Consider the following 16,112-nt stretch of genomic DNA (forward strand, 5'->3'; position numbering starts at 1 on the left):
CACCTGGAGCAAGCCTGCCACTTCTCAGGTGAGAGAGACACGAGGGGCCCCCCACCCCAAGAAATTGTCCCTCCTAGGTGCCAGACTTAGCATCTCCACTCTGCTTTAATCCTCACTGAAAGTGGCTTGTGTGTGCAAGGAGGATACTTTTTTTTTTTTTAATTATGTAATTATTTATTTTTGGCTGTGCTGGGTCTCCTTTGCTGTGTAGATTTTTCTCTACTTGCAGTGAGCCGGGGCTCCTCTTCTTTGAAGTGTGCAGGCTTCTCAATTCTGTGGCTTCTCTTTTTGCGGAGCACGGGCTCTAGAGCACAGGGGCTCTGTAGTTGTGGTTCCCGGGCTCTAGAGCACAGGCTCAATAGTTGTGGCACAGGGATTCAGTTGCTCTGCAGCATGTGGGATCTTCCTGGACCAGGGATCGAACCTGTGTCTCCTGCATTGATAGGCAGATTCTTTACCACTGGCCACCAGGCAAGCCTGGGAGGGTATTTTTAAAAATACTTTAACTTATGCTTTTACAACAGTAAAGAAAGTAAAAGTCACCTTGGAGTCCGTATTCCAGAAATAAACTTTCTAATTCTGGGGTGTATTTTACGGAGGTCCTTATTATCATAAATATTTTTACATAGCTGAGAAATCACTGTATAGCATTTTTTCCCTCTTCCTCCCAATTTGTTGATTTTCTTAGCCTGCCATTCCCTATGAAAGGTGCAACAGATGGTAAAGGAATTTTCCTCCACCGGAGGTTTTGGAACTCGTTCAGAACGATTCTGTGGCCGTTGTTTTGGCTGAAATATGTGCTTTTTTTTTTTTTTAAATGAAACCTGCTACTTAGAATCAGGAGTCATGGAACTGAACGTAGTCCAGGAAATGCAGACTGACTCTTGCTACCACAAAACCCCTTTTCCACAAAGGAACACCATTGGAGGAGAACCCTGAAGTCCACGGTGATTATGCCTCAGTGCCTCCCCTCTCCTTTTTGCTCATTTGCATATTTCAAGTTTGTTTTTTTTACAATGAACATGTACTGCTTGTATAACAAAAACATTGAAAAAATTCAGTAAGATAAAGGAAAAAAAGACGCATAAAGGCATTTTATGTGTAGCACAACCTAAAGTGCCAGAGAATGGCAATAGACATTCCACCAAGAAGAGGTCTAGTGATGAAGTAAGTTGGAAAACGTCGAGTTAAACAAAGCTAATTGGATTTCTTGCCTGTAATACTTCTCAGAGTCTTTAAGACGCTGGTGGGTAGTTTGATCCTGAAGAGAGGGCTGTTCCCAGCAGTGTAACCAACAGTGTTGGATCTCTGAACTCCTCTCGTGAGGAGTATCCCTGCCCACTGACTGTCTGTGGGACTCATTCTGGAAAACGCGTTTCCAAAGCACTGGCTGCCTGCAGCATGGGGAGACGCCCCATTCCCTCTAGGCCACGTTCTCGCGAGATCTGCAGAGCTGACTGGGAGGAAATTTGCGGCTGTGACGGCTCTCAGACCAGGTGCTCTGCTGCAATCTCACCGGCTGGTTAAGAAGGGTGGCCAGCTCCATTATGGATTTTATTATCAGTCAAGAGATCTGGAAAGGAGAAAGACATCCAGAGGCATCTGGTTGGTAGGATCACCGAGCCGTTCAGCAGAGACTGTAGGCTGTGAATAAGCAAAAGACAAATGCCCTTGAATTCCAAGGGCATAAAATATCCCTGCAAATGGGGCAGTCCAAAGGACAATCAAAGGAGCAGAGGGGAGCGGGCGCAGCAGTCAGGTCGGAGGCTGCCCGTATACACTGGGGCCTCACCATAGCTGCGGCTGCCCTCCAGCTGCCAGGAACTGCGTCTCTCCCTGGAGAGGCCAGAAGTACCTAAGAATTGATGGACAGCAGCCCGCAGCCCATGAGGAGCTCGCCTGCGTCTCCAGGGGGATGACTAAGGTGCCCAGTCTACGTTGGCTCCCAGAAGCCCCCATTGGGCTGACTCTCCAGTTGCTCACAGTGGCCTCTGGTTTGGTAACAAACGCTGTATTAGCTGCCTTCCCTCCCCTGCCTCACTCTACCTAGGAAACAACGTTAAGTCCTGCAGAAATTTCTTTGCTGGTTAAGATGACTAGTGCGAAGTCCTACTCTTCTGAATTTCCATTTATTCTCCAAGCCAAGACTTGCTGCACTACAGTGAGTGAAGAACAGTTCCATCTCATTTCTGACAGAGGGCAGCATTTCGTTTTCTACCGCAGGGAGGTGTATTCCTGGAGCTTGCAAATGACGCCAGCTCAAAATAAAGAAAAACAAATTGAAATGAGAATTTTAATCACTGTGAAGGGAATGAAAGGCTGTGTCAGCGTTTCCATGGTAAGTGCCGTCTTTCAGGGATTTATCATCCCAGCTGTAAAAACATGCTTTATGCAAGGATTTGGCAAGAGCCAGGCTTCAGTCACTGAAAATCTATACATTATTAAAGATTTCACTTTCAATCAAGTCGGAAACGTGACTCCGTGAAAATGGCACAGAATGTCCCTTTGCCCCTTGGGGCTGCCAGCCATGCCCACTGCATCTCCTGCCAAGTCCGCTCAGCCCCAGCTTGGAGGAGTGGCAGAGCCACAGCCCCTGGCCTTCTCCAGATTCGGCTTTGCCTCCTGGAAATGGTTACACTGAGGAAGACGCCTGTTTTTTGTGGAGGCAAAGTGGTGGTCCTTGTGGGGCCCTATCTATGGGGCCATAGGTGGCTCTCCTTTGAGCACTGGTCCTCTTGCCCCCCTGTCCCACTTCCCTGGTCCCAGGGCCATCGATGGGAGAGAGGGGCGTCAGCACCACCTCACAACATGCTCGGTCTCTTGGCCCCTAATGGCATTGTAAGTGGGAGAATCACAGACTGAATTTACTGGAAACCTTAGACTTGTTCTGATTGTAGCTCGCAGCTTGAGCTCCAGGGATGCGAGGGGAATGAAGATCACAAATGTCAGCCAAAGAGGAGGCACTCTGGGTGAAACAAGATGCAGTCTGAACCTTGGTCACATCACATCCAAGTCACCTCTGCTTGGCTTCAAACATTATCAGGTTTGTTTTTTGTGTGTGTGCGTCTTTTTAAAAAAATCTATCTTGATTGGAGGATAATTACTTTAGCTTTTAGCATACATTGGTATGAGTCGGCCATAGGCATACGTGCGTCTCTTCCCTCCGGAACCCCCTTTCCACCTCTCTCCCCGCCCATCCCTCTAGGTTGTCACACAGCACCGGCTTTGAGTGCCCTGCATCATGCCTCAAACTCCCACTGGCTATGTATTTTACATATGGTAATGTATATGTTTCAATGCTGTTCTCTCAAATGATCCCACCCTCTCCTCCCACTGAGTCCAAGTGTCCGTTCTGTATGTCTGTGTCTCCTTTGCTGCTGTACACATAGGCCGGTCGCTACTATCTTTGTAGATTCCATATATATGCATTAATATACTCTTTCTCTTTCTGACTTACTTCACTCTGTATGATAGGCTCTGGGTTCATCCACCTGATTAAAACTGACTCAAATGCATTCCTTTTTATAGCTGAGTAATATTCCATCGTGTATGTGTACCACAGCTTCCTTATCCATTCATCTGCCGATGGACAGCGAGGTTTCTCCCATGTCTTAGGTATTGTAAATTGTGCTGCAGTGAACGCTGGGGTGCGTGTCTTTTTCAATTACACTTTTCTCAGGGTATATGCCCAGTAGTGGGATTTCTGGGTCACATGATAGTTTTAGTCCTAGTTTTTAAAGGAAGCTCCATACTCTTCTCCATAGTGGTTGTATCAGTCTACATTCCCACCAATGATCAGGACCAGATTTAATGACACTGTGGTGTGCCCTTTATTTGAAACAGGCTGATGTGGTGGAGAGAAAGCTTTTGCAATAGAGGAGAAAAGGTACCAGCAGGAGGACAACTTTTTATGATCTGAAATGAATCCTCAGTACATGTGCCAGTCTGTGTATCAGGTCTCAGGGATTGGCAGCTGAATCTTCCCCTGACACAGGGGAAGGTACTGTTATTCCCATTTAAAAGATGAACAGATCGACATTCAGAGGTTGAGAAACTCGTTTTCATGGAGGTGTCATGTAGAGCAGGTGGCAGAGTGAGGCCTCGGAGCCAGATCTTCCTGACTCCAGTCAGGTCTCTCCCTCAACACAGTTCAGGGGCACCATTTTCAGATTCTACTGGCCCATCTCCTCGTTCTGCCCTGGGTGGTGGGCAGCCTGGCACAGAGCGAGGCATGGATGGCAGCCCAGCAGAGTCCTGCTGCTGGGAGAGATGACAGCTGCAGAGGGCAGGCTTGGGAGCGCTGGCTGAGCTCCAAAGGGGCGGACTTGTTTTTTTAAAGGTGTATTTATTTATGACTGTGCTGGGTCTTCATTGCTGCACATGGGCTTCCTCCAGTTGTGATAAACGGGAGCTACCTGCTAGTCGCGGTGCACGAGCTTCTCACTGAGGTGACTTCTCTTGTGAAGCATGGGCTCCAGGCACATGGGCTTTAGTAGTTGCTGCTCATGGGCTCAGTTGCTCTGCGGCATGTGGGATCGTCTCAGAACAGGGATCAAGCCTGTGTCTCCTGCATTGGCAGGTGGATTCTCAACCACTGTACCATCAGGGAAGCCCCAGACTTGTTCTTAGTGCAGACATTTTTTGAGGGCTTACTCTCTTCCAGGGACAGTTGGAAGGGCTGGCTGTGTGTTATATGTTTCATCTCATCTACAGCCACTCCAGCAGCTGCCTGAGCTATGTACTAGTATTATTTCTGTTCTACAAATGAGGAAACGAGGAACAGAGAGGCTGAGTAGTTTGCCCAAGGTTACATGGAAGGAGAAGAAGGAGATGAAGATGGGATTTCAGCCCAGGCAGCTTGACTCTCAAGACCAAATCAGGGAACGCTTGCCTGGGGAAGGCGACTTGCCCCAGGCTCAGAGCACTCTCTGGTAGCCTAGTCAGAAATGTCTGGGACAGGACTTCAGGCCAACAGGCTCTCCCCTCATCATCCTGTTGACCAGGCAGATTCTGCAACAGGCGAGGTGGCTGCGGCAGGGCGTCCTCTCTTCCTCCAGGGGCAGAACCAGCTGAAGGTGCAGCATCTTGGTTGCACCAAGACGTTTTGGTTTTGCATTTCTGAGCTGGTCTAAGATAGTTTTCCACTGGCACTTAGCTATACTGGTTTATAAGGCAGTCGATGGGGTAGGACCTTCTGAACAGTCGAGGCCTACACCAGGGGTAGGGAGAGAGGAATGGTCAGGGACTATAATAGGAACAAAGGAAGAGCAAAAGTCAGGAATCAAAGTGTGACTTCACTATCGACTTTACAAAAACGGAAGGGTTTTTAAGGGACTGATGTGAATAATCATATGCCATCAAGTTAGATGGCAAAGATGAAGTGAGTAAATTCTTAGACACAAACCATAAAGACATACTTAGGAAGAAATGGACATTATGAACAGACTTACAAGTAGAGGGATTGAATTAGTGATTTTAAAACCTCCCTCGAAGAAAAATTCAGGCCCATATGGATTCACTGGTAAATTATACCAATCTCTTAACCAAGCATTTTAGACATGAGTTTTTAGACATGGTTTCTTAGACATGACTCAAAAAGCATAGTTCATAAAAGTGAAGGTAGATCAGTTAGACTTTGTTAATATAAAAACTTTTTTTTTTGCTTCAAGTGATACTACTAAAATGGAAGACAATCCACAGAATGGGAAAAAATAGTTTCTGATCATATATCTGATAAGGGACTTGTATCCTGAATATAATCAAAGATATGGTCTTTCCAGTAGTCATGTATGGATGTGAGAGTTGGACCATAAAGAAGGCTGAGTGCTGAAGAATTGATGCTTTTGAATTGTGTTGTTGGATAAGACTTTTGAGTCTCTTGGAAAGCAAGGAGCTCAAACCTGTCAATCTTAAAGGAAATCAACCCTGAATACTCGTTGGAAGGACTGGTGCTGAAGCTGAAGCTCCAATACTTTGGCCACGTGATGCAAAGAGCCAACTCATTGGAAAAGACCCTGATGCTGGGAAAAATTGAGGGCAGGAGGAGTAGAGCTCGACAGAGGATGAGATGATTGGATGGCATCACTGATTCAATGGGCATGAACTTGGGCAAACTCCAGGAGATAGTGAAGGACAGGGAAGTCTGGTGTGCTGCAGTCCATGGGGTCATGAAGAGTCGGACATGATTTGATGATGAACAACAACAACAATCCCGAATATAAACACAGTCATCAAAGGACAATCTAATTTTAAACTGAGTAAAGGATCTGAGTAGACGTTTCTCCAGAGAAGATATACAAATGACCATCAAGCACATGAAAAGAGGCTCAGCATCTTAGTGGTCATGAGTCATTAGAGAAATATCAATCATAATAGCATACCACTTCACATCCACTAGGAATGGCTATAACCAAAGCCACAGAAAATAGCAAGAGTTGGTGAAGACATGGAGAAATTGAAATGCACATATCTTGCAGGTGAGAATGCAAAGTGGAAGGTTCCCTTTGGACAGCAGCTTGGCAGTTCTTCAGAAAGTGAAGTGTGCTGTCTTTTTTGGCCAGTCATTCCCCTTCTAGGAGAATTGAAAAAGATTTCACATGAAAACTTGCACATGAGTGTTCATAGGCATATTACTCGTAAGAGCTGAAAAGAGGGGGGAAAACCCAAATATCCATCAACTGATGAATGGACAAACAAAATGTGAAATATCCATACAATGGAGTATTATTCATCAACAAAAAACTAAAATACTGATTGATATTGCAACAGGGATGTCACTTGAAAAACAGTTTAGTAAGTAAAAGAAGCCAGACACAAAAGGCCATCTGTTGCATTGATATGGTCCCATTTATGAGAAATGTCTAGAACAGGCAAATCCATGTAGGGAGCTAGTAGATGAGTGGTTGCCTAGAGTTGGGAGAAGAGGAAGGATGGACATGGGCTTTCTTTTGGGGGTGATGAAAATGTTCTGATATTAGATTGTAGTGATGCTTGCTCAATTCTGTGGCTATATACTAAAACCCACTGAATGGTACAGTTAAAGTGGACAAATTTTAGAGTATGTGAAAGTCAATAAAACTGTTAAAAATTACAGGGAACTAGTTAAAAACATGGTAAAAGTATATAAAGAATAACTCTACAGCTACTTAAATTAACAGTGTGCTTTATATACTCCAGTACAGAAGGTTATCCACACTATAGTAAGTGAGGGGTAAAGCAGATTATAATTCATTATCAGTTCAGTTCAGTCACTCAGTCGTGTCCGACTCTGTGACCCCATGGACTGCATACAGCATGCCAGGCCTCCCTGTCCATCACCAACTCCCGGAGCTTGCTCAAACTCATGTCCATTGAGTCGGTGATGCCATCCAACCATCTCTTCCTCTGTCATCCCCTTCTCCTCTGCCTTCAATCTTTCCCAGCATCAGGGTCTTTTCCAGTAAGTCAGCTCTTCGCATCAGGTGGCCAAAGTACTGGAGCTTCAGCTTCAGCATCAGTCCTTCCAATGAATATTCAGGACTGATTTCAAGATTGACTGGTTTGATCTCCTTGCAGTCCAAGGGACTCTTTAAGAGTCTTCTCCAACACCACAGTTCAAAAGCATCAATTCTTTGGCACTCTGCTTTCTTTATGGTCCAACTCTCACATCCATATGTGATTACTGGAAAAACCATAGCTGTGACTAGATGAACCTTTGTCGGCAAAATAATGTCTCTGCTTTTTAATATGCTGTCTAGATTGGTCATAGCTTTTCTTCCAAAGAGCAAGCATGATCTCAGTATTATAGAAATAAATGAAGTGTGTGTGTGTGTGTGTGTGTGTGTGTGTGTACAGAAAATAAAATTTGGAAAGATATATTTTGAGAGAGTAATTTTCACTGAGTACTGCATAATAAGCTATTCTTTCTCAAATTTGCATTTAATCTTTGAAAAAGTGATACAATCACATGACATAAAAATCAAAAGCTCTTAAGGACTAGTGAAAAATCTCCTCCAAGCCACCCAGTTCCCCTCCTAGAGAGCAACTCGTGTTGGCTGAGCATCCCTTGGGAGAATTTGACACACGTGGAGGGTGCTCTCATTGTGTCCAGCACCTTAATTTTCTCGTGTAACTATGAATCTTGTCCATACTGAGATGTAACAAAAATCCCCAATCTTTTTTTAATGGCTAAACAGCTCTTCATTCTCTAGATGTATCATTTGAAAGACTTTTTTGTTCATGCTCTTCCTCATTTATTTATTTTTGCATTTAGCAGATATTTCACTTGTAATCAGAAAGAGATCAAGCTATTTCTCCAAAAGAAGTACCTGCGGTGAGGATTCGGATCTAAGAAGAGTGAGCCCCCAGGAGGGTGGGCAGGCTGCATGAGGAGCCCCGGAAACCCTGGACGTGACAGCAGGTCAGTGAGAAAGAGGGGCGCGCCCTGCACCATCAGGCAGGGACCTGGGAGAGATGCTCTAACCTAGAAGGCAGTCCAGGCAGCATTTAAGAATAAAATACCTCATCCTTTTTTCCCTCTTAATCTCTCCAACCCAGACTTCTCAGGTACCGTGTGTGGTAAAGAATCTGCATTCCCATGCAGGAGACATAAGAAACGTGGGTTTGGTCCCTGGGTGGGGAAGATCCCCTGGAGGAGGGCAAAGCAACCCACTCCTGTATTCTTGCCTGGGAAATCCCATGGACAGAGGAGCCCTGCGGGCTATAGTCCATGGGGCTGCAGAGAGTTGGACATGACTGAACGACTGAGCAAGTCTCCCCAGATATGAGGAGAATTTGAGATTTACTGGGGAGGTGGAGCCCAAATTCATTTCCCAAGGGCTGCTCCTGACTTCATACTCACTCATAATCTTTCCTGCTCTCCCATCCAGCAAGGACTAAAGAGGACTTGCTGCCCTGGCTGCAGTGCTGGGTGCCCTGGGAGCCTTCTGGGAACCTCACTGTTTAGTCCTTCTGGAGCCTCTCGGGGCATCTAACCTACACTCTGCAGAGGTTCTGGAAGCCGCTTGGTTTTGCTTTTCGCTCCCCAGCCCACTCCTGCCCCGACCTTGCTGTCTGACCTTGAACACGCTACTCCAGCCCTTCTGTGCCTTCCCTGCTTTGCTGTCTCACCAGCAGGAAGTCAAGGGCCACATGTAGCCGTCATCATTGGCATCCTAGTACCGAGGCAGGGCAGCCTGTGTTGGCTGCACACCGCCCTTTGGGGAGCAGAGGGCAGGGCCGGTTGTGTGGGAGCAGGGGATGGGGCAGGAAGGGCCCCTTTGGTGAGTGAACCCTTCTCCTTGAGGGACTCTCCCATACCCCTAGGTCCTTCTTGCCCTCTATTTATTTGACCTTCCTGCTGGCTCTACCTGCCTCCACCCAGGCCCTTTCCAGCTTGGTGGCCACCAGCCCTTCTGTGTGTGGGGCCAGGAAAGAGGGAGAAATGAAGAGATTCTTACAGTGATGACTCTTAGTGTAGAGACCAGCTCCCAGTCAAGTCTGGGACAGTCATACCCTGTGCCTTGTTAGTTTGCTGCTTACTGAGTCAAAAAAAAAAAAAAAAAGCCCAGCAGGCTTCATGGTTGCCCTACAACTTTTCTGTATTTCTTCACATGAACTCTCCCCTGCTCTGCCCCTCCATTGGCCTCAATTCCAATCTGCCAGACTCCTGCCTCCATGACCTCTCAGGGTGCTGACCCTGGCTGACCTCCGTCCTGGGGCTGCCCTGGTTCTACAGGTTCACACTTCTTTTCTTTCTTTGCCACTGAACTGGTTTCTTCCTGACACCCCACAACCCCGACCCGGGCCATTGCACCCCTGGGCCAGTGACTCCAGAGGTTTCTCGCAAGAGCCACCTCCAGCCCTCCATCTGGACTGGGCGCAAACGCTTGATTCCTGGAATCCTGACCTGGACTGGCGTGTGGCCAAGGTTGGGGCTCAGCCTGCCTCCCTGGAGCAGGTTTGCTGGGGATTTCTGATTAATAAGTTGTCAAATAGAAAAGGAGTCATAGGACCCAGCGTCCCAGCTGAGGAAGAAATTACATTTCTGGAAGTTGGCCCAGAATAAGGACCAGATATTTTCTTTTGCAGGAGCTTACACTTGACCGCGCTCAGAGGAGGAATTGTCTCATAGAGATTTCAGTCTGGAACTAGAGGCAAGGACTTGGGACCCATCCTGACAATGAAAGCAACCCCACAGATGCACTGGGATTTTCACTGGAGCGTCTGTAGGGGCTTTATAAACAGCAGTGAACCTTCACGGACCCCTTCACAGGGAGCCAGGTAGGAAGGAGGCTTCTCTCTTTGGAGATGGAGGTACCAAGCTGGGAGGTGATTTATCTGAGAGCGTGAAATGCCAGTGACCAACAAGGGAATGCATTTTCAAGCATCCAGTTGAACCCACAGTTCTTTGATGCTGACAGACTACTTATTTGTGTGTGTGTTTTTTTTTAACAGACTACTTATTTGAAACAATGGTGACTAACAGCATTTATCAAGCACCTTTTATAGGCTGGACTCTGGTGAAGATGTTTTTTGCAATTCATCCTCACAGTGTTCTTAAATGCCAGTCCCATGATCATGCCCATTTTACAGAAGAGGAAACTGAGGTTCAGAGAAGTTCCCTGTCTCACTCAGGTTACACATCTGGCAAGTGAAGGAGCTGTGATTGTAACCTAGCTCTCTCTCTGCTAAAGGTGGTGCCTTTCTCTCTGTTTTACTTCTCAGTCTAGCAAGCAGTTTTAACTACATATCAACAACCTCAAAAAATGTTCCTACTCTTTGATCCAGCTAACCCACTTCTGACAACCATTCTCATGAAATAATTCTGAGTGCAAAATAAGTGTCTTAAGGTTCAATGTGGCTAAGTACACACTGGTGTGTACCCCAGTTCTTCCCTAAATCCCACTGAAATGGCGGAAGAGATTCAGAAATAAAGATTGCTTGAGGTTGTGGGCAGTCAGGAGGAGGGGGAATCAATGTTCAGAAGATTAAGGAATTTCCAGGGAACATAAGAGAAATATAAGAACAGATTGGTGAAGAAATGAAAACAAAGCTGTAATGGTTAAATGAATAATTGTTTGCAGAGTGAATGCTCCTAGCAGAATTCTAGAACAGAGGCAACATGAGCATGAAAGCATGAGCTAGAGGTGGACTGGAGAGCGGCGAGTGGTTCCTTTCCACTGTCCACTTTCTGCTCCCTGCACACAGTCACCCGAGGACGGCCCCTGTATCAGCCACTGCTTCTCTACCAGAGGAATGGGATTCTCACAGGGCTAAGCACGTGCTCCTCCAGCCACCAACAGCATTCAGCCCAGAAGCCCATCTGCTTTATTAACAGCTATGTAAGAATTGCCAGATTTTTCAGAAAAGCCAGAGCTTGAGATTGCTGCATAGAGGTGTGGAGGTCCTCCTGGAGAAAGAAGCCAGGGCAAAAAGCAGTGGCATCTGTTTCTTTTTCTTTAACATGTTTGTGCAGAATCCTTTAGCTTGGTCTTCTAGCTTACTAATTTAGTTCTTAGTTATCTATTTAGCATATTTTTTGAGTTTTTAAAACTTTGTCAGTCATTGTTTTAATTCTCAAGAACTCTTATTGGATCTTTTGCAGAGAGGTTTTATTTTTTTTATTGGAATGTAGCTGCTTTACAGCGTTATGTTAGTTTCTGCTGTACAATGAAGTAAATCAGCTACACATATGCCTGTGTGTTTAGTCCCTCAGTCGTGTTTGACTCTTTGCGATCTCATGGACTGTAGCCCACCAGGCTTCTCTGTCCATGGGGATTCTCCAGGCAAGTATACTGGAGTGGGTTGCCATGTCCTCCTCCAGGGGATCTTCCTGACCCAGGGATCAAACCCAGGTCTCCTGCATTGCAGGTGGATTCTTTACCATCTGAGCCACCAGGGAAGCCCATATGTATGCATATATCCCCTCTTTTCTGGATTTCCTTCCCATATAGGTCATCACAGAGGATTGAGTTGAGTTCCCTGTGCTATTCTCAGTAGGTTCTCCTTAGTTATCTACTTTATACATAGTATCAATAATGTATATATGTCAATCCCAATCTCCCAATTCATCCCACCCCTACCCGTTCCCCCTTTGGTATCCATATATTTGTTCTCTATGGCTGTATCTCTATTTCTGCTTTGTCCAAAGTTTCATCTAGAGGTTTTATTTTTAAGTGGATGTGATATTTTCTTCTCTCTGGGTTATTCATTTTAATTCCTTAGAGTTTTCGTCTGTTTGGGGTATTCTCTTTTCTTGGAGTCTGTTCTATTTTTGTGCCTCTCTCAGACTCTGGCTTTTCTTTTTTTTTAATAATGAAATTTTAAAAATAATTGTATTTATTTATTTATGACTGTGCTGGGTCTTCCTTGCCACGTGGTCTTTTCTCCAGTTGCAGACAGCGGGGGCTGCTCTTCACTGCAGTGGACGTTGTGGCGGCTTCTCTGTTGTGGGGCACGGGCTCTAGGGTGCTCTGGCTTCAGTGGTTGTGGCACATGGGTTCAGCAGTTGCAGTTCCCAGGCTCTAGAGCACAGGCTCAGTACTTACGGCACACGGGCTTAGTTGCTCCACAGCATGTGGAATCTTCCCCGATCAAGGATTGAACCTGTGTCTCCTGCGATGGCAGGCGGATCCTTTACCACCGAGCCACCAGTGAAGCCCCTGACTTTTCTGGTTATTTGAAATATGGTTGTTTTTTTAAAAGGTTATCATAGGTCTTTCTGTGTTTGAGGACTAGTCTCCCTAACGTGGTCACCACCAGCCACACCTGCGTTGCTGAGTGTGTGCAAAGTGGTTAGTCTGCATTGACAAGCACTGTAAGTATCAAACACACGCAGGGTTAAAAATGTCTTGCTGGGGTTCCCTGGTGGCTCACTGGTGAGGAGTCCACCTGCCAGTGCAGGAGATGCGTGTTCAATCCCTGGTCCAGGAGAACCCCACATGCCGTGGAGCGACTAAGCCTGTGTGCACAACTGCTGAGGCCGTGCTCTGCAACGAGAGAGGCCATCGCAGTGAGCAGCCGTGCACACAACTGGAGAGAAGCCGCTGCGCGCCACAGCTAGAGAAAAGTCCGCACGGCAGCCAAGCCCCAGCACAGCCAAAAACTTATAAATAAATAATGTTTAAAATGCCTTTTTATTTACCTGGATTAAAATAGCTCATTCATAACTTTATATTAAATAAACACTGAACTGATAATATTTTGGATATGTTGGGTTAAATAGAGGATATTGAAATTAATCTCACTTGTTTCTTTTCATTTTTTTTTCTTAAATGTAGCTACCAGAAAATGTAACATTTTATCTAGGGCTCATATTCTATTTCTACTGGATGGCGCTGAGTCAGTAGAGAGAAAACAGCCCTTTGGTTTGAGAGAACAAGGACCCAGATCTGGAGGAGACTTTGAAGCAAACGGGAGCTCTTTTCTGGATTTCCTTTCCATATAGGAAGGAAAATCTGCTTCGTGTTAGAAAGGAGAAGGGAAAGTAACACATTAGGATGAGGACAGGCAAATGTAGCCTGGAGCTGGGTCTCAGGGGACAGAGGGAACGGAGAGAGGATGGGAGGGAGGCCCAGGAACAGGCAGGAGCTGGAGACCAGGGAGACAGATGGCCAAGCAGGAACGACCCGAGCCCCTGGGGCAGGGTCGGCAGTAAGTTTTGCCAGCAGTGAAGTGAGGTCGATAAATTTTAAATGGGTATTTTTTAAAAATTAAAAAGAATCTTTATTTTATATTGGAGTATAGTTGATTAACAACCTTGTGTTAATTTCGGCTGTACAGCAAAGTGATTCAGTTATACATGTACTCATTTCTTTTTTTCAAATTCTTGTCCCATCTAGCTCATTACAGAGTGTTGAGCAGAGTTCGCTGTGCTCTGCAGTAGGTCCTTGTTGGTTATTAAATGGATTCTTGATCTGTGCTGTCTGTCATACCCCTCTGCTGTCCCCGCACCCCAAGGACAGACTGTGGGTGGGGGATGCCTTGTCCCCACTCGGGCAGCAGTGCTGGGTGAGGACAATGAAGTGTGCAAGCAATGGCCTGAAAGCCCGAGGTGAGGAGGGAAGGTGAGGAGCGAGGGTGCCAGCCGAGGGGTCAGGCAAGGGCCAGGACAACATGACAGGCACCCAGAAATCCTTGGAAGGATCCCCAGGAGCAGGGGTCCCCAACCTCTGGGCTGTGGACTGGTACCTCCTGTCAGATCAGTGGCTGCATTCGATTATTTATTAGAAATAAATTGTACTGGAAATGTAATACACTTGAATCATCCCCAAACCACCCCCTTCCCGGTCCATGGAAAACTTGTCTTCCTTGACGACTGGGGAAGGGTTGGGGGCCACCACCTAGGAGCACTGGATTGCTGGCAGGGAGGTTCACAGCTGAAGATTCTCATTTGGTTTTGAAGGGAAGGACCACCGCAGCCGGTTGGCCAACCTCACTAGCTTGCCACATGACATGGGGTGTTTGCAATACCCTCCAGGGTGCTGGGCAGCTGGCAGCAGAAAAGTTTGTTAGCAGTGCTGACTGGGAGGGTGAGGAGGTGGGACCGAGCTATGCCAGATGCCACCTCAGTGAATAGCACAGGAAGATCTCCGGTCTCGGGCTTGACGCCTGCAGGCCCAGGGTCCCCCGGGGTCCCCAGCCCTGGCGAATGGCACACTCCTATTGCTCCCCCACCCCCAGAAGACTACAGCTTTGTCACCTTTGTCACCAACCCTTCCTCAGCTCTCCAGCTTGACTTTGCCACTTGCTTCCTATGGAGCCCCTGACCGACACCAGAAAGTACCATACATTCACTTCTGTACGCTTGAGGGAGAAAGCAGAGTGGAAATACGCATTTGGATTTACAGAATCCTGGAAAGGTACGTGAGAAGCTACTAAGAGCAGCGAGTGTAGTGGGAGGAATCAGGGAACCGGGACGGGGTGGAGCAAGATTCCCCATTGTATCCATGTTATTTTGAACCCATGTGGATTATTACCTGTCAGAGAAAATTAAGCTGGAAAGAATCTTCTCTACCCCAGGTTGGATTATTTGGGGGAACTGTGGACAGAAATAAAAACACGCAATGTAAGAGCTGTGAGTGTCAGTTGTATTCGGGGACTTAAAGAGGACTGTAGCCCAGGACACAGCCTCTCAGGTTGCTCTGAGAAATTCTTCTGGGGGAGTGAGCAGCGGGGACAGCACATATGTGATTTTGGAGAAGGATACCAGCAACGAAACACACATCTCAGTAGAAGGCGACTGCGCCTCACGAGAAACAGACATCTTAGTTAGCAAACTTGGTGCTTTTCCAAGTATGGGAGGACATGAGAACTTGGGTTCATAAAATTTTCTCCTGAAAACATCTGTAACTAACTGAAGGCTTGTTCTGCCAGTTTTCCCAGAGCCCAGAGTGCCTCATTCCTGATCTCTACCCTGAACTCCTCTCAGGGTGTGTTGAAGGTCAGTGATGGCAGGGGCGGGTGACTCAATCCCCATACAGCTGGATGGCGAGCCACCTGCTTCGGTTGGCGGAATTGACTCAATCCCATCTAGGCCTTTCACCGAGGACACTCCGGATCCTGAGCGAGAGGAACTACAGCTCTGCACCCCCTCTGCCGCAGCCAGGTACCACCTGCCTCTCTCCCTCCTGTCCTTCCAGGGCTCTGGCTTCAGCCACCAGTGTCCTTCCACCAGGAGAGATCACAGAACCGAAACACACAAGTGACAGACGGCGGGGACCAGCCCCCCAAGCCAGCACCATGGAGAGACAGCTTCCACCCTGCTTGCTCCAACTTTAACAGGAGCTGTTCAGGCTGTGCTTCCTGCCACTGGAAGTTTCCAAAAGGCCCAACAAGACCCATTCCTCTGGCTCACTTGCCATGTGAAACACCCCAGGCATGTGACCAGAGCCTGGAAAATGTCCCCCCACACCCTTCTCTAAGTCTGACCTCAGGGCCTCACCTCCCAGGTGAGGGTGACGGAGACACGGAGCCCAGAACCACACCCTGGGAGGACCTCAACTGCACGTAGAGAGCTTTGACCTTTGCTGTTTCCCATCAGCTCTGTGGACTCATCAGAGGAACCAGCTGGGGAACAAAACTGCATTCACTGGGCTTGGCACCAGTTCCCTCATTAATCCTCCGAGTCACAG

At 47.0% G+C, this 16,112-nt stretch overlaps 1 protein-coding gene across 4 annotated transcripts in view; it reads left to right on the top strand.

Moving 5' to 3' along the window:
• POMGNT2 (protein O-linked mannose N-acetylglucosaminyltransferase 2 (beta 1,4-)) overlaps positions 1 to 11,699 on the top strand; it is a 58,334-nt gene extending 46,635 nt beyond the window's left edge. The window contains exons 1-4 of one of the 4 annotated variants that reach the window (XR_003105612.3): positions 440 to 2,338; positions 2,898 to 3,043; positions 8,252 to 8,398; positions 10,069 to 11,699. The gene's annotated coding sequence lies outside the window, so the exon portion shown is untranslated. Of the gene's footprint in view, positions 1 to 439; positions 2,339 to 2,897; positions 3,044 to 8,251; positions 8,399 to 10,068 lie in introns of those variants that run through there. The other 3 variants (XR_006547197.2, XR_006547196.1, XR_006547195.1) reach the window with 3 other exon arrangements.
• Positions 11,700 to 16,112: the final 4,413 nt, after the last annotated feature.

Source organism: Bubalus bubalis, chromosome 21, assembly GCF_019923935.1.
Source record: "Bubalus bubalis isolate 160015118507 breed Murrah chromosome 21, NDDB_SH_1, whole genome shotgun sequence".
Lineage (NCBI taxonomy): Eukaryota > Metazoa > Chordata > Mammalia > Artiodactyla > Bovidae > Bubalus > Bubalus bubalis.